General features: G+C 45.3%; 1 protein-coding gene and 1 pseudogene across 7 annotated transcripts in view; one reads left to right on the top strand and one right to left on the bottom strand.

The window, feature by feature from the left end:
* The window catches only part of ENAH (ENAH actin regulator), a 203,968-nt gene that overhangs the window by 17,967 nt on the left and 167,665 nt on the right, over nucleotides 1–18,336 (top strand). The window lies entirely within an intron of this gene.
* Nucleotides 9,677–10,232, bottom strand: LOC100525419 (large ribosomal subunit protein uL23 pseudogene; annotated as a pseudogene).

The following is an 18,336-nucleotide window of genomic DNA, read 5'->3' as shown; positions in this document are numbered from 1 at the left end:
TTGCCTTTTCTAGGGCTACTCCCGTGGCATATGGAGGTTCCCAAGCTAGGGGTCTAATCGGAGCTGTAGCCGCTGGCCTATATCACAGCCACAGCAACGCAGGATCTGAGCGACGTACACCACAGCTCATGGCAACGCCAGATCCTTAACCCACTGAGCAAAGCCAGGGATCGAACCTGCAACCTCATGGTTCCTAGTCAGATTTGTTAACCACTGAGCCATGGCGGGAACTCCTGTTGTTCCTTTTTATATCTTTGTGTTTTTATGACATCTCCCATCTCTGGATCACTAGAGAGAGTCAGACACAACTGGGGAGTGGGGGCAGAGGCAGGTGAGCAGAAAGATGAGCATGGAGGGCAGCCAAGCATCCGTGCAGAGGGTGGCAGAGCACCGTGCTGGCTTCCCCAGGGGCCAGGCGAACAGCACCACCATCTGCCAGAAAAGTTCTACCAGCAGAGGTTCTGCTCAGTCTCAGGTGTCCTTTGACCCCTATGTTTAGAACCCTTGGTCAGGTCCAGCCTCTTGTAGGTGACCCTAGAGTGACGTGAACATTTCTTTTTCTTTTTTGTTTCTTTAGGGCCACACCCTCAGTGTATGGAGGTTCCCAGGCTCAGGGTCAAATCAGAGCAGCAGCTGTCAGCCTACACCACAGCCACAGCAATGCCAGGTCTGAGCCTCGTCTGCCACCTACACCACAGCTCATGGCGATGCTGGATCCTTAACCCGGGGATGGAACCTGTGTGGTCACGGACACTAGTCAGATTTGTTACCGCTGAGCCACGACGGGAACTCCAACACGAATATTTCTAAATCAATGTTCATGGAAACCTGTCAGAAAGACCTTTACCAGAACTAAGCAAGCCAGTGGAATCATTTTGAACTAGTCAGGGTGAGTAGTTAGGAAGAGTGAGTTCCAAATCCCCTATTACCTCTAAACAGCAGTGTTTTAAATCTGAGTTTTCAATTTGACTGAAATGGGATCACGAGTTCTTACTGAATAATAATAATAATAATAAAAGAGGCATCTGATCTCAGGGACATTAGTCTGTAAGACATTCTATGAGTAAAAATATTGGCAATTTCAGTACTTCACAATATTAATATTTTAAAATCAATTTAGGAGTTCCCTTGTGGTTTGGCAGGTTAAGGATCTGGCATTGCCACTGCTGTGGCACAGATTTGTTCCCTGGCCTGGGAATTTCCACATGCTGTGGGCATGGCCAAAAATAAAAAATAGGAGTTTCTGCTGTGGCCCAGCAGGTTAAAAAATCCAACTGCAGCAACTTGGGTCACTGTGGAGGCACAGGTTCAATATCTGGCCCAATGCAGTGGGTTAAAGGAGCTGACAAAGGCTGCAGCTATGGCTCAGATTCAATCCCTGATCTAGGAACTTCCATAGGCCATGGGTGAGGCCATAAAAAAAATAATAATAAAATAAAGTAAAAATTTAAAAATAATAAAAAATAAAGATCAATTTAAACACAAAAGCTGGGTCATCATTTCAGCTTTCACAATAACCCTAAAGGGATGTTAAGGCATACCTTAACAGTTTCACATGGAGGAAAAGAAATTTCAGAAAAGCAATGCGGCATATCTAAGGCTACATACCTGAGAAGTGACAGCACTGAAACTGAAAACCAAGTCTTCTGAATTTATTTTTATTTTTTATTTTTTTGTCTTTTTAGGGCTGCATCCACAGCTATGGAGGTTCCCAGATTAGGGGTCGAATGGGAGCTACAGCTGCCGGCCTACACCACAGCCACAGCAAGACCACATCCCAGCCGTGTCTGCAACATACACCACAGCTCACGGCAATGCCGGATCCTTAATCCACTAAGCGAGGCCAGGGATCAAACCCTCATCCTCATGGATGCTAGTCGGGTTTGTTTCTGCTGAGCCATGACAGGAACTCCTGAATTTAAATTTTAAATCAGAAGTGTTCAATCCTGAGGAAAGCGACAGAGGAAGACTGAGTTGCACTATGGACTGGATTAAACTTAATAACTTGGAGTTCCTGTGGTAGCACAGTGGAAACGAACCCGACTCATATCCATGAGGATGCAGCTTTGACCCCTGGCCTTGCTCAGTGAGTGGGTTAAGAATTGGGTATTGCTGTGCGCTGCAGTGTAGGTTGCAGATGCGGCTCAGATGCCGTGTTGCCGTGGCTGTGGTGTAGACCAGTTGCTGTGCCTATGGTGTAGACCGGCAGCTGTAGCTCTGTAATCACCACCCGTCCTCCTCAGAAACGAGGACCCAAGTAGATGGCTTGCCCAGGGAGTGGTGAGGGTAGCGTTTGACCCAAACTGTCTGGTTTGAAAAGTCCTCGACCTTCGCCTCCATTCTAGAAGCAGAAACGTATTATTATTTTTGTTGATGGTTTTCTGAAGAAAAGTGTACTCAGAATTTAAGACGAAGGAAAGCATAGCTGCTCTGGTTGAAGGGGGATGGCTGGTCTAGAAGCTCCCCCAGGAGGGTGCTGTCCATAGGGTGACCTGAAACTGCAAGTCAGTTCGACCAGAACTTTCTAAACCTCAGTGGAGCTCGAGCTGTCTGCTTCCGGGAATTACTGTGGTCATCCTCACGGATGCTCGAGTGAAGCCCCGCCCCTCACCTGCCGGCTGCACCTGCGGCTCCCGAGCGGGCTGGTTGCGGAGGGCGGAGTCTGCGTGGCGCCCGGTGGGAGGCTGAGCTGGGGCGCGCGGAGGCACGTGCCTGCGGAGGAAGGACCCAGAGGAGCGCGGCTGAAGGCAGCTGCGCCGCCGGAGAGACGGTAACCAAGGCGATGGCGAGGCCGCCGCTGTGGGGTTGCTCAAAGCACCGCGTGCGAGTGGACAACTAACACCTCCTTTGTCTAGCGTTGGGGAGGCGAGTGAACTTCTCGATATTAGAGAATTTTCCAGGCACCTGGAACTTAATCCTTTCCGAACCTCAATTGCAAATTTTAAACATTTGTTGTTGATCTTGAAACGTTCTAGATGCCGTTAATTTACCTGGCTATGGTTGAGCCCTCATTCCTGAGACTTACATACTCCCTCCCCTGTTTAGAGCCCCTAAGGTTTGTGGGGCTCCTCTCCTGTCTCCACAGCCACCCCCCCCATCTCTGTGTATAGACGCTGGGTTGCCATGATGTCACACCCACAGCTGCCTCTTGAGGCCCTGTCCTTTTTTTTTTTTTTTTTTTTTTGGCCCGGGTCAAATCAGAGCTGTAGCCACAGCACTGCCAGATCTGAGCAGCGTCTGGGACCTAACTCACAGCTCACAGCAACGCTGGACCCTTACCCCACTGAGGGAGACCAGGGATTGATCCTGTGTCCTCATGGATACTAGCCAGATTCCTTTCTGCTGAGCCAAGAAGGGAACTCCTTGAGGCCCTTTTCTTGCTAACTTAAATTTCTAGTAGGCCGGGGAGCCAGAAGGTTGAACTTCTAAGAACTGGTTAATGAATAGGACTGAAAATGGTTCATTTTATTTTATTTATTATTATTATTATTTTTTGTCTTTTTGCTATTTCTTTGGGCCGCTCCCGTGGCATATGGAGGTTCCCAGGCTAGAGGTCGAATCAGAGCTGTAGCCACTGGCCTATGCCAGAGCCACAGCAACGCAGGATCCGAGCCGCGTTTGCGACCTACACCACAGCTCACGGCAACGCCGGATCGTTAACCCACTGAGCAAGGGCAGGGACCGAACCCGCAACCTCATGGTTCCTAGTCGGATTCGTTAACCACTGCGCCACGACGGGAACTCCGGCTGATTTTTAAAAATTTTTCATTTTGTAACATGAATTTTTTTAGTTATTCTTTTAATAGTAGTAACATACGCATAACAAAGTTTACCACCTTAATCATTTGTAAGGGTACAGTTTAGTGACATGAAGCACATTCATGTTGTTGTGCAATCATCACCACCGTCCAGCTCCAGAAATCTTTCATCTTGCAAAACCGAAACTCGATACCTATTAAACAGTAATTCCACTATTCCTGATCCTCCCCAGGCCCTGGCAACTGCTATTCTATTTTCTGGTTTTTTTTTTTTTCTGGCCACATGTGCGGCATATGGAAGTTCCCAGGCTAGGGGTTGAATCAGAGCTAGTTACAGGTTAAGTAATAATTACCAGATTGCTTTAATTGTGACTATGCAGCTACACAGTAGACTATATTTTCTTAAATATTATCATTCTTCTTCCTTTGTCTTCCCTCGAACTGTAAAAAAAGAAAAAAAACATTGGAGTTCCCGTCGTGGCTCAGTGGTTAACGAATCCAACTAGGAACCATGGGGTTGCAGGTTCAATCCCTGGCCTTGCTCAGTGGGTTAAGGATCCAGCGTTGCCGTGAGCTGTGGTGTAGGTGACAGACGCGGCTCAGATCCCGTGTTGCTGTGGCTCTGGTGCAGGCCAGTGGCTACAGCTCCAATTAGACCCCTAGCCTGGAAACATCCATATGCCGCAGAAGCGGCCCTAGAAATGGCAAAAAAAAAAAAGACAAAATAAAAAAAGGAAAAAAACACAATATACAGAAACATAAAGGCACATGTTTATAGGAAAATGTGAGAATGTGTGGTTGCTGCTGCATTGTAGATTTAGACTAAAATGGTGCAATGCTTCATTATCATATCTGCTAGCAAAGCTAATTGAGAAGAGTCCTGCTATTTTCATCCTGTCACTTCAGAGTGAATAAGATATTGGTCCTCAAGCATCAAAGTCAATGATAATCTGGAGTTCCCGTCGTGGCGCAGTGGTTAGCGAATCCGACTAGGAACCATGAGGTTGCGGGTTCGGTCCCTGCCCTTGCTCAGTGGGTTAACGATCTGGCGTTGCCGTGAGCTGTGGTGTAGGTTGCAGACGCGGCTCGGATCCCGCGTTGCTGTGGCTGTGGCGTAGGCTGGTGGCTACAGCTCCGATTCGACCCCTAGCCTGGGAACCTCCATATGCCGTGGGAGCGGCCCAAGAAATAGCAACAACAACAACAACAACAAAAAAGACAAAAAAAAAAAACCCCAAAAAAACCAAAAAAAAAAACCAAAAAAAAAACCAAAAAACAAAGTCAATGATAATCGGCTTGCAGAACCAAATAGAAGACTGCCATGAGAAAACAGTCTTTATTTATTTATTTATTTTGTCTTTTTGCCATTTCTTGGGTCGCTCCCGCAGCATATGGAGGTTCCCAGGCTAGGGGTCTACACCAGGGCCACAGCAACTCGGGATCTGAGCCGCGTCTGTGACCTACACCACAGCTCACGGCAACGCCGGATCATCAACCCACTGAGCAAGGGCAGGGACCGAACCCACAATCTCATGGTTCCTAGTCGCCTTCAATAACCACTGCGCCATGATGGGAACTCCACAGTTTTTATTTTTTAAGCCACTAAAATCTTAACATTGCAGTATCTTTGAGATACAGCACCACTGGGGAGTTTGGGTCATTTTTCACCCTAAAAGGTGATTGTGGACCTTAAGGAAACCAGGCAGGCTTCACATATGCCATCCTTTGGATGTCATAAATAATAAAACTAAATTTTATTATCTAACTTCTATCTAATTGTGATTCTGATGCTCGACAAACTCTACTCCTATGGAATTTGAAGCCGTGAGAGCAGTTACATAAACAACAAGAAGGGGAGTTCCCGGCGTGGCTCAGCAGTTAACTAATCTGACTAGTACCCATGAGGATGCAGGTTCGATCCCTGGCCTCGCTCAGTGGGTTAAGGATCTGGTGTTGCCGTGAGCTATGGTGTAGGGAGTGTAGGTCAGCAACTACAGCTCTGATTTGACCACTAGCCTGGGAACCTCCACATGCTGTGGATGCGGCCCTAAAGAGCAAAAAACAAAAAACAAAACAGAAACCCCCCAAAAACCCTGAGAGGGTACAAAGGGAATTAGAATAGATGTGGTCCCTGTTAATATCTATATTTGTGTGAACAAGAAATTTGAACTTGATTTTCTTTCCTTCTCAGCTAGAGAACTGAGAAATGAATGACGGCTGTGGGAAAGTGGTTGCGTATTTCCGCAACCTCCTCTTCCTAGAAGGCATTTCCCAGGTCCAGTAGAATGTCAGAGCACTGTTGTAGTTGAGGACAAACATTAAAGAAATGTGTTACTATGGGTGGAATAAAATCTGAAAATTAAAAAAAAAAGTTAATCCACCATTATCTAATTAGCACCAATTGACCCATCATCCAGTTTGGAATATGTCAAAATATACAGTTTTGCTGGATTTCAAATAATAAATGAGGAATTTAAAAAACATTAGAATTGGGGGAGTTCCCGTCGTGGCGCAGTGGTTAACGAATCCGACTAGGAACCATGAGGTTGCGGGTTCGGTCCCTGCCCTTGCTCAGTGGGTTGACGATCTGGCGTTGCCGTGAGCTGTGGTGTAGGTTGCAGACGCGGCTCGGATCCCGCGTTGCAGTGGCTCTGGCGTAGGCCGGTGGCTACAGCTCCGATTCGACCCCTAGCCTGGGAACCTCCATATGCCGCGGGAGCGGCCCAAGAAATAGCAAAAAGACAAAAAAAAAATAAAAAAAAAATAAATAAAAAAAAAATAAAAATAAAAAACATTAGAATTGGAATGATGTTATAAATCAGCTCGTCTTACTTTCTCAATTTACAGATAAGGAAATGGAGGCTGAGAGAAGGGGAAAAAATTGTCTAAAGGCAGATTTTTTTTTTTTTTTCTTGCATTTATCCATGCAGACATTGATCCACAGCTTCAGGCAACCAAGGTTAGTTAGCAAGCAGGAGTTAATGTGAGGCCCACAGAATGAAAAAAGAACGGAAGATACCATCACTGTCCTTAAAGAGGAGAGAAGGTGAAAGATAAAGACATTGCCCGGAACTTGCTCGGTAACCACGGTTCCATCATTTAGACTTTTCACTGTTCTTCTCCATCTTACTCCTTAAAGGAGTCATCTCCAGGGAAGCAGCAGAACTTAGTACGGAAGCCGGAATTTAGAACTGCCTCATCTCTTTCTTCAGAGGAAATTCCACCCCTGCTTCCTTTTTAGAAGCCTCCAGAGGTGTGGTTCTAGGAGGGCTCTCAAGCTGGCCGCGGACCCACGCTAGACCAGCCAAAGTACTTCATCCCCCTGCCAGTGTCTGAGTCAGCGATGGGCACCTGACCCAAGAAAGTCAATCAGAGCCCAACTCCGTTTTCCCACATCCAGTTTCTTGGGGTCAAGGATGTCCCTCCCTGGTAGCCAAGTATGAGGTGAGCCAAGAGCCCTGGCAGCTGTGGTTCTGGCATTGCGAAGAAGCCAATTTGAAAGAAAGAAATGACTACTCAGAGAAGGGTAGAAACAAGACAGAGAAGTGTCTTGACTCTTTGGGGGTGCTGATCATCCCTGCCTTTCCTGAGATATTATGACATGAAAAATAATGCACTCATTTCAAACGGGTTTTCTGTCTATTACAACGTTTTAAAAAGGAGTGATTGGGGAATTCCTATTGTGGCACAGCGGAAACGCATCCAAATAGTATCTATGCAGATGCAGGTTGGATCCCTGGCCTGGCTCAGTGGGTCAGAGATCCGGTGTTGCCATGGACTGTGGTGTAGGTTGGCAGCTCAGCTCCGATTCGACCCCTAGCCTAGGAACCTCCATATGCCTCAGGTGTGGCCCTAAAAAAATTACAATAATACATCAATAAAAAGGAGTGATTAACATAGCTGTCTTGTCATCTGGCATGGACCAGGATGCAATCAGCCTTTCCAGGGCAGCAGAGATCGATTGAGGGCCCTAGTGAAAAAAAATTGAGAGGATCCTCCAAAGAGGGCATGTGGATGCCTATGTGCAATGCGGTTGGTTTCCAGGACCCCTTCCAGACCACTGCACCCTAGATCCCACCCCTCCCCCTCCCATCCATTGTTTCCCCTTCCTGACCCAGATTCTCACTTCCATCCCATTCCATTCCTGATCTCTGAGTTCCCTTCTTAGAGCCTGCTCGGATCTGTGATATACTCTAGCTACACCACAGTTATTTCACTGGATGGCTGCCTAGTAAGTCTGGAGGCCAAGTCCTGCTCTGAGACCTCCAGGAATATCTGCTTCCTCCTCTCCTCCTTCCTTTGAGAAATGTGGCCTTCCTGAACTCTGCTGAGGAATGACCTCAATGTCTTTTTCAAATTGGAGAGAAATGGGAGTTCCCATTGTGGCTCAGTGGTTAACGAATCCGACTAGGAACCATGAGGTTGCAAGTTCCATCCCTGGCCTCGCTCAGTGGGTTAAGGATCCAGCGTTGCCGTGAGCTGTGGTGTAGGTCACAGATGCGGCTCAGATCCCGTGTTGCTGTGGCTGTCATAGGCCAGCGGCTACAGCTCTGATTCGACCCCTAGCCTGGGAACCTCCATATGCTGTGGGTGTAGCCCTAGGAAAGACAACAAAACAAAACAAAACAAAAACAAATTGGAGAGAAACGTGGGTTCCATCGCAACTCATGGCTGTATCCTTAGCCATGACATACAGCGTGGTCTCTCTCTGGGAACTTTCCCAGGGGAACTGAGTAGGAGCTGATGCTTCAGAGTCTGGTGGATTGGGGCAGAGGTGGGGGTTCGGGGAAGAGTTTCTTTTTCATATTTATCTGTGCCACCAACTCGATGGCCTAAGAGGGTGCTCTCCCCCATATAAACTTTTTTTTTTGGTCTTTTTTTTTTTGTCTTTTAGGGCCACAGCTGCAGCATTTGGAGGTTCCCAGGCTAGAGGTCCAATCAGAACTGTAGCTACCGGCCTACTCCAGAGCCACAGCAACACTGGATCCAAGCCGCGGCATCTTCGACCTATACCACAGCTTTTGGCAACACCGGATCCTTAACCCGCTGAGCGAGGCCAGGGATTGAACCTCCATCCTCGAGGATGCTAGTCGGGTTTGCTAACCACTGAGCCACGACAGGAACTCCCATAGAAACTTGAACTTGAACATGGACAAAGACTTTCCTTTTAATACTCTGTAGACCAACTGAGAGCAGTTTGAAATATTCAGACAAGATTTTGCTAAAGATTTTTGGATAACAGAAGGAAAATAAGCAGGGAGGGGAACAAGAATCTCGATCATCTGGTTTGTAAGTTATGGTTCTTGCTCATGACCTCAAGAGCTCCTGATTAACCGCATGTAATTTGGTGTCCTAAGAGGTCCTGACTTTTTGTCATTCTGTACATTCTTCCCCATCTTGCAGATTCTGCCTCCTTCTAGAGAAGAATGCCAAAGTATAATAATCAACCCACCCCTGAGTAGTTGTGGTACCTAAAGGCGCATGGACTCAGAAGTCTTCAGAGCATCCCTTGATAAGAGAACCTGAGCAAAAGTAAACATCCTTCCATTAGAGCAAGAGCTTCAATCACAAATGTCCCTTCAGTGCAGCCGCCATTGTTCTGCTCAAAGAATGTGGGACGTTTTTAAAGAAGAGAATTGGGTAGCAGTTACTTTTGCTGTATAACAAAATGTGGGGTAACGTTGCCAGCCTTAAAACAATAACCATGATTTCTCATGATTTTGTGGGTTGACTGGGCAGTTATTTGGGTCTGGATCAGCTGGGCTATGGTTGGAACGTCTAGAACCTTTATCACAATCTGCAGGTTGACAGGCTGTATGGTCCCAGAACCTCCAGTTGTACAACTCTCTCTCTCTCTCTTTTTTAAAAATTTAGTAAAGACTTAATTTTATATTTAGATTTAGCCAGCTGGACTCAGTTTAGATTTTGTTAGCAACATCCTAAGCATCAGTCAGGAGCCAGTCGAACATATGCCTTCTTCTCTCCATCAGGCCTGATCAGAGTGTTGACTTTAGCTACATCAATGTCATAGAATTTCCTCACAGCCTGTTGAATCTGCTGCTTGTTGACCTTGACATCCGCAATGAACACAAGTGTGTTGTTGTCTTCTGTCTTCTTCATGGCTGACTCGGTGGTGAGGGGGAACTTGATGCTGGCACAGTGGTCAAGCTTGCTTCTCCTAGGGGCGCTCTTCCGAGGATATTTGGGCTGCCTCCTGGGCCACAGTGGTTTGGGCCATCAGAAGGTGGGTGACGTCTAGATCTTGTATTTTTTGTAGCCCTGGACACCTTTCAACACAGTATTCTTGGCCTTCGAAGCCTTTGCTTTGGTTTCGGCTTCGGGAGGGGCAGGGTCTTCCTTCTTTACCTCAGGGTCATCTTCATGAAAAGTGGACAGCTCTCTTTCATCCATGTGGGGAAACCTGCCCAGGCTTCTTCTTATGAAGAAGCCATCATTTGAAGATGAAGCCGTCATATGGCCATCTCCTTTTTGGTTTCCAAAGAGCAGCAAGCAAGGGCAGGAAGCTTTTGTAAGTCTCTGTTTGTGTCACCTTTGCTATTGTCTCCCTGGCCAAAAGAATTCACATGACCAACTTCAGAGTCAGCATGGGAAGAGTCTACCCTGAAAGAACGGATACTGAGAGAATACTTATTATGACCATTTTTGTAAAAAACCTGACCACAGGGTCCACGATTTCATCCTGGCTAATTAATTAGAGGACCTCTTCACCCTGGCCATAGTCATTGGTTCAGGATGATCGTATGGCTCAAGCTGGACAATCAGAGTCCTTGCTGGTTAGATGGATTGTCTACAGCCCTGGTAGAATGTGAAATTGTAGATAGTACAGTGGGAAAGGATTGGTCAAAACACGATAGGTCAAAACACAAAGGCAGGAGTTCCCGTCGTGGCGCAGTGGTTAACGAATCCGACTAGGAACCATGAGGTTGCGGGTTCGGTCCCTGCCCTTGCTCAGTGGGTTAACGATCCGGCGTTGCCGTGAGCTGTGGTGTAGGTTGCAGACACGGCTCGGATCCCGTGTTGCTGTGGCTCTGGCGTAGGCTGGTGGCTACAGCTCCGATTTAGCCCCTAGCCTGGGAACCTCCATATGCCGCGGAAGCGGCCCAAGAGATAGCAACAACAAAAGACAAAAAGACAAAAAAAAAACAAAAACAAAAAAAAAACACAAAGGCAAAGACAAGCAGAACTGTGAGATGAAGATGGTGTTTGGTTTTTTTTTTTGGTCTTTTTAGGATCACACCTATGGCACATGGAGATTCCCAGGATAGGGGTCAAATTGGAGTTGTAGCTGCTGGCCTATGCAACAGCCACAGCAACACGGGATCCAAGCCGCTTCTGTGACCTATACCACAGCTCATGGCTATGCCAGATCCTTAACCCACTGAGAGAGGCCAGGGATCGAATCTGCATCCTCATGGATACTAGTGAGATTCGTTTTCGCTGTGCCATGGCAAGAACTCCTGATGGTAACATTGTTTGAGCCCCTGAATATAGTAACCTGCTGAGCCACTAGGGAACTCCAAGAATTTTTTTTCCCCTTTTTTCTTTTCTGTATTTGCTTTTTTTTTTTTTTTAATGGCTGTACTTGCAGCATATGGAAGTTCCCAGGCTAGGGGTTGAATCAGAGCTACAGCTGCCAGCCTACACCACAGGCACGGCAAAGTGGGATCCGAGCTGCATTTGCGATCCGAGCTGCATCTGTGACCGGCTTATGCCACAGCTCAAGGCAATGCTGGATCCTGAGCGAGGCCAGGAATCGAACCAGAGACCTCATGGATACCAGTCGGATTCATTACCCCTGAGCCACAAAGGGAACTTCCCCATAATCTATTTTAAGTTGGATTTCTGACAGCTGCCACCAGAATCCTAATAAAAAGACCCAGACAGATGGTCAAAGCAGAAAATTTTTCTTTGCTAGGTTGATGGTAATGGATGGGAGGAGTTTCCATAGATGTGGCGCTGGGGCTGCTTGTTACTCTGTTCCACTTAGTGTCCTTTCCCTTTGGGAGAGGATTAAATGCCTGGTATTCTGTGGATTGATACCAAATGAGTCGGAGTTAACCAAAGTATCAAATTGCTGCATGTCAATAACTTTTATGCATCTATGCTCACCACCTAGATTGCTTTCATTCTTCCTTCCCTACTTTATGGCCCCAACCAGTTTTAGAACAGAGCTATTCTGGAAAGCACTCATTGAGTCAAACTCGATGTAAACTGTGAACTTAGCTAGTTACATCAACTTTCCAAATTAAACAGACTGTCCAGCACTTGGGATACCAGAAGAACATGAAGAATCACAGGCCAGCTTTCTTGGGAATTGTTTCTTAACTTAATTTGGGCGTCATTCAGTAGGAAAGAAATGCCAAATCAGACTTGATATTAAACAGAGGCCTGAAGCTATAAATAACACAAATAAAGCAAATCAAGATCACTGTCTCATTAGTAACAGGAGAGAAAATAAAGTGAAAATAAGAAAAGACCAGATTGTGAACTTTGGAACAGAAATATCTGCAAGCAAGAGACCCTGAATGAAATCAAGTACAATGAGATGCTCAGTGTAGGCACCATTACAAAAAACACACAAAACAGGAGCTATTTCAAGAAAAATTAACTATGAGATGCTTGATCAATATAAAATGCCACCTGAATTAGGTAAGAAAGCCTGAACAGGAAGCTAAGATAGTAGGATTCTAGTCAAGGCTTTTCCCTAAAAGATTGTAACCATACATATTGGTGATAAATTTTCAGTGAGTACTTAAGTCCTAAAAAAACTCTTTCACAAGAAAATACATTTAAACAAAATAGATGATTCATTTTCAAAGATTTTGTTAGTTCTCATAGACTAATATTTTTATGGCCAATTGCTTTGCAAACAACCAAAGCTAAAAATAGCATGGGGTCACCTAGGAGATACAGTATTCCCTATCTAGTCTCTCTGATACTAGACAGAATATTAATATTAATTAGTATTAGAATATTAATAAAGAGTATGCAGACACTTCTCTAAACACCTTTAAAAGCACACTTGGACTTGGCTTCATTTCATTTACTGGCCTTTATTCAACACAAAATGTTAGCCAATATACTCCAAGCATTTTTTTTTTTTGCTGCAGCATACAGAAGTTCCCTGGCCAGCAACTGAATCCAAGCCACAACAGTAACCTGAGCCACAGCAGTGACAACTTGGAGTCCTTTACGGCTAGGGAACTCATACTCAAGCATTTCTATATGATTTTTTTGCTCACCGAGCTGGTTTAAAGAAACTCTCTACTTCTGTAAGTTCTCTTGACCTCTGCTACTTGTATTTCTGGAATATCTAAGGGAAGGAGTGAATTATCATTGGTACTTCTCAGTACCATTATTATTCTGGAAAAAAAATCATTAATCGGTGTTCCCTAACTTGGAGACTCATTTACCTCATTTATTGAATCTTACAAGATAAAGTCTAGGCACTTGAGATACAAATCTCTAAGGGAGGAATTTATTTGTGGCTTGGAAGATCCAAATGTCATGATTTACTAGACTGGCTATTGCTGTAGCAGTGACTTGCGTTTTGTTTGTTTTGTTTTCAACTATGCTAGTTCCATTTCCTAAGTGGAACTTGAATCTTTTTTTTCTTTCCTGCTTTCTTGCTTTTTAGGGTCACACCTGTAGTATATGGAAGTTCCCAGGCTAGGGGTGGAATCAGAGCTGCAGCTGCTGGGCTATGCCACAGCCACAGCAACATGGGATTGGAGCCATGTCTGCCACCTAAACCACAGCTCAAGGTGACACTGGATCTTTAACCCACGGAGTGAGGGCAGGGATCGAATCTGCATCCTCATGGATACTAGTCAGGTTCATTACCACTGAGCTACAACAGGAACTCCTTTCTTTCTTTCTTTTTTTAATCAGGGAAGGAGAGTGAACTAGAGGAGGCCACCTGGTGCAGAGCGTGAGTGTGGCTTGTGGACCTGGCCTTTCCGGCTTTCTCTTTATTAGCAATGTGGCTTTGGGTGAGTCTCGTCACCTTTCCGTGCCTGACTTTCATGAGCTCTATGTGTGGTGAGGACAATGTCATGGTATCCAGTTTCTAGAACTGTTGTGAGGATTGACTGAATTAATGTATGTAAGTGCCTAGCAGGTTAGCAAATATCATTAACATCAGCAAGTACCACTATCAGCTACCAATCACCTAGCCACCTTCGTTCCTGTGGCTGAAAGAACACTTCTTCCCTCAAATGTAAAGCCCATCTATGTTGGCTTCCATTTAAAGCGGGCATTAGTACAGAGAAGAGATGGGAATGAGAGTAAATCAGCCCTTAATTGCCTTAACATCTGATTAGCAATGAAATTTATTTACCGCTAGAATCGTTAGCCACTGCTACTTTGGTCAAAGGGCTCAACTTCTTCATATACAAATGAACAGAGTTACCCTGTGGTGCAATGGATTGGCAGCATCACTGGAGCGCTGGGATGCAGGTTTGATCCCCAGCCAGGTTCAGCGGGTTAGGGATCTGGAAGGATCTGGCACTGGTGCAGCTGCAGCCTAAGTAGCAGCTGATCTCCATATGCCATGGAGCAGCCAAAAAAAAAACAAAGATGAATTCAATATCACCATTTTACAGAGTTCCTGTTGTGGCTCAGTGGTTAACGAATCCGACTGGGAACCATGAGGTTTTGAGTTCGATCCCTGACCTTGCTCAGGGGGTTAAGGATCTGGCATTGCTGCGAGCTGTGGTGTAGGTCGCAGACACAGCTCCGATCCTGCATTGCTGTGGCTGTGTTGTAGGCTGGCAGTTACAGCTCCGATTAGACCCCTAGCCTGGGAACCTTCATATGCTGCAGGGGCAGCCCTAGGGAAAAAAAAAAAGACAATATCACCATTTTACTTCATCATAAGCTGGTAGCAATGGTAAATGAGTTAGGAGTATTAAATGTTTGGAAGTGAAATGAAAGGATTACAACCAGTGACATAATGAAATTATTTTTCTGATAAATGCTGCTTGTCTTTTGATTTCAGGAAAACTTGACTAGAGATTGAATTTTGATGTTAAGCCCAAGAAAATGAAGATTCAAAGATAACTTCTCAAACTAGAATTTGGCCAAGTTACCATGCTTAGCAACAGTTTCCAAGAGAAAGATATTTGGGATTTTTAATGAGCTTTGAAATGTGCCTGAAAGGTGGGATAAAAGCTACAAAAGATGTGGTATTAGACAGTGTGACAACTTTAGACAACTCTTTCAGGATATTTTTTTGGCCCAGCTACCAGTCAGATTTTATAAAATAAGAGATAAGAGTCCAGAGTTAGGTTTTCGCAACATTTCTTTTCAGTTCAATTTCTAAAGCACCATGATTTGACTATTATTGAGAAATGGAGCTCACCTGCTGTATTCTTTGAGTGGCAACCGTGGCTGAATTTTGTGGAAAAAAATGCCTTGCATTTTATAGAATATGGCCTCTACTGATTGTGGATTCAATAGTGTTCAGGCTTTAGGAAGCTTCTGCCAAGTTTAATCACTGTGAGACTAAGAAAAGAAAGAGACTCTGGGGAAGAGAAAATGAAATTAACTCAATAAATTCTAATTTGCTTTTTTTTTTTTTTTAGGGCTGCACCTGTGGCACATGGAGGTTTCCAGGCTAGGGGTTGATTTAGAGCTGCCAGCCTACAGCACAACCACAGCAATGCTAGATCCTTAATTCACTGAGCCAGTGATCAAACCCGCAACCTCATGGTTCCTAGTCGGATTCGTTTCCGCTGTGCCACAATGGGAACTCCCTGATAATACTTTAGAACCGAGATTATATATGGGTGGCTAAAGCTGAAAAATGAGTAATAAAAATATCTAGAATCCTATTGGAATATCAGGTACTACATTAGTTTTTTTTTTTTTTTTTTTTTTTTTTTTTCTCATTCTCAGGGAGACAAACAAAAATTACACTCATTGTGGCAAAAGAAAACCCAGTGGTGCTACATAAAGTAGAAAGCATACAATCCCTTCACTTCAAAGCACCTTCCCGCCTCACCCACCCCTAATAACTCCTGAGTTTCTTGGGGAGAACCCCTGGGTGAGGGGGAGCCGCTGCCTACAATCCTTAGCAATGATTTCCTGCCTGCTGAGCTGCATTAGTCATGCGTCCTCCTCATGCCCATAAATGGAGGATAAGCCTACAGCGATGCTATCAGACGTATTTCCACAAGGCCTGTTCTGAGAGAACCCTCAGAGCCAGACTGACAACACTCCTGGAGCAAACCCATCTTCAACAGAAGCATGTTTTGTTTCATCTGACGCCTGGGCGCACACCCCTAACAGATGTGAACAACCTGGGATGGCTGGGCGTACCTAGGGCTTAGAGCAGACCTCCTATTGTGGTATTAGGTGGGGGTGTTGCTCTGGGAACCAAAGTTGAGGTCTATATACTTAGTGTTAAGAAGAGACTGTATTTCTTTCTTTTTGTTTAGGGCCACACCTGTGGCATATGGAGGTTCCCAGGCTAGGGGCTGAATCAGAGCTGCAGCTGCCAGCCTACACCACAGCTCACAGCGATGCTGGATCCTTAACCAACTGAACAAGGCCAGGGATCGAACCCACATCCTCCTGGATACTAGTTGTATTCGTTATCCCTGTGCCCCAAGGGGACCTCCGAGACCGTATTTCTTTTATTGGAGAGTTTCCTCTTCATTTTTCTCTCTTTTTTCTTTTTTAAAACCACAGCCTTTATTTATTTATTTTTGGTCTTTTTTATGCCTCTTCTAGGACCGCTCCCGCAGCATATGGAGGTTCCCAGACTAGGGGTCAAATCGGAGCTGTAGCCACCAGCCTACGCCAGAGGCACAGCAACACGGGATCCGAGCCACGTCTGCAACCTACACCACAGCTCACGGCAACGCCAGATCCTTAACCCACTGAGCAAGGGCAGGGATCGCACCCGCAACCTCATGGTTCCTAATTGGATTCAATTGGATTCGTTAACCACTGCGCCACGACGGGAACTCCCACTTTTCTCTTTTTTGATGATGTCTGTGGTATGCACAAGTTCCCAGGTGGGACCGAACCTAAGCCACAGCAGTGGCAATGTCAGGTCCTTAACCTACTGAACCACCAGGGAACTCCCCCTCCCTTTTTTGGCCTCTTCATCTTTAAGTTTTATTGAACTATAGTTAACTTACAAGGTTGTGATATTTCTGCTGTACAACAAAATGACCCAGGCCTACACATACACATATCCATTCTCTCTGATTCTTTCCCCAGAGATGATCACATTATACTGAGTAGAGTCATCTGTGCTCTATAGCAGGTGCCCATTGGCTAATCATTCCATATACCTCAGTGTGCACATGCCAATCCCACACCCCCAGTCCATCCCTGCCCCCCGCCCCCACAGCCTCTTTGTCTTTGATTAGGACGGTCCTTCCTTCATTCATTTACTTCCATACATCCAGATGCCCACCTGAAGGCCATGCCCTGGGCTGGACAACGTTTGTAAGAGACAAATTCAAATAATTTTCGCCATTCAGCCAAACCAACACAATCTCAGCTAATTTTTAAGCAGGGTTTGTCAGAAGATAATCAGCTTTAATTTTTACTGCCTTATGCCATAGGAAGGTAGTGCAATGTGGTGGAAGGCGTGATGGACTGATAATTAGAAATCCTGGGTTTGGGAGTTCCCATTGTGGCTCAGTGGTTAACGAATCCGACTAGGAACCATGAGGTTGCGGGTGCAATCCCTGGCCTTGCTCAGTGGGTTAAGGATCCAGTGTTGTTGTGAGCTGTGGTGTAGGTTGCAGATGAGGCTCGGATCCCGTGTTGCTGTGGCTGTGGTGTAGGCTGGCAGCAACAGCTCGGATTAGACCCCTAGCCTGGGAACCTCCATATGCTGCGGGAGCGGCCCAAGAAATGGGAAAAAAAAAAAAAAAAAAAAAAAAATCCTGGGTTTAAATTCCAGCTCCACCACGAAGGGATTGCGTGACTGTGGGCAATTTACTTAACCTCTCTGGGCCTCGCTTTCCTTTTTTGAAAAATGAGTGGGTTGGACTTAAGATTCCTTCCATTTCTAAAATTCTTTTATTCTATATGGTAACACATTCCACAAAGTTTCCTTTGTGACCAGAATTAGTCCTTGATTTCCTAGCTCAAGTTTCTTTTTGGCTCTCTTTTGTTGTTAAACCAAATATGAACAAGAAGCAATAACATTTTGTCATGGCGAACAGATTGCCCTTCCAGTGAATGACCTTTGGAGGTCAGGCCACCCATTGCAATATCTAAATCCAAAGGGAATGGTATGACCAACTTGTGAGCTGGCAGGCTGCCATTCAAAAGGATGGAAATGGTTGTAGGCAGCCAAAATTCTTGGCTGGTACATTTTTAATAAACATAGAAAATAAGAACAGCATTTTCCACTTGGATTGCTTAATTTGGTGCCCATACCGTTGGAACATTTGCTGTAAGGATAAAGATGATGTGATATATCACTTATTTAGTACAGGATGGATTAACTTTCACAAATGAGAAGTAGGTTATGGAGTCATCTGTAAGGCATTTTTATACTTGCCTCTTGTCTCTGGCAGGAGATAGTTTG

The sequence above is a fragment of the Sus scrofa genome, chromosome 10 (genome assembly GCF_054392235.1).
Source record: "Sus scrofa isolate SSC_HxYL_T2T_F1_AM1 chromosome 10, Sscrofa_HxYL_maternal_Yorkshire_Landrace_v2.0, whole genome shotgun sequence".
Classification (NCBI taxonomy): Eukaryota; Metazoa; Chordata; class Mammalia; order Artiodactyla; family Suidae; genus Sus; species Sus scrofa.
This window is presented reverse-complemented; position numbering and strand designations above follow the sequence as displayed.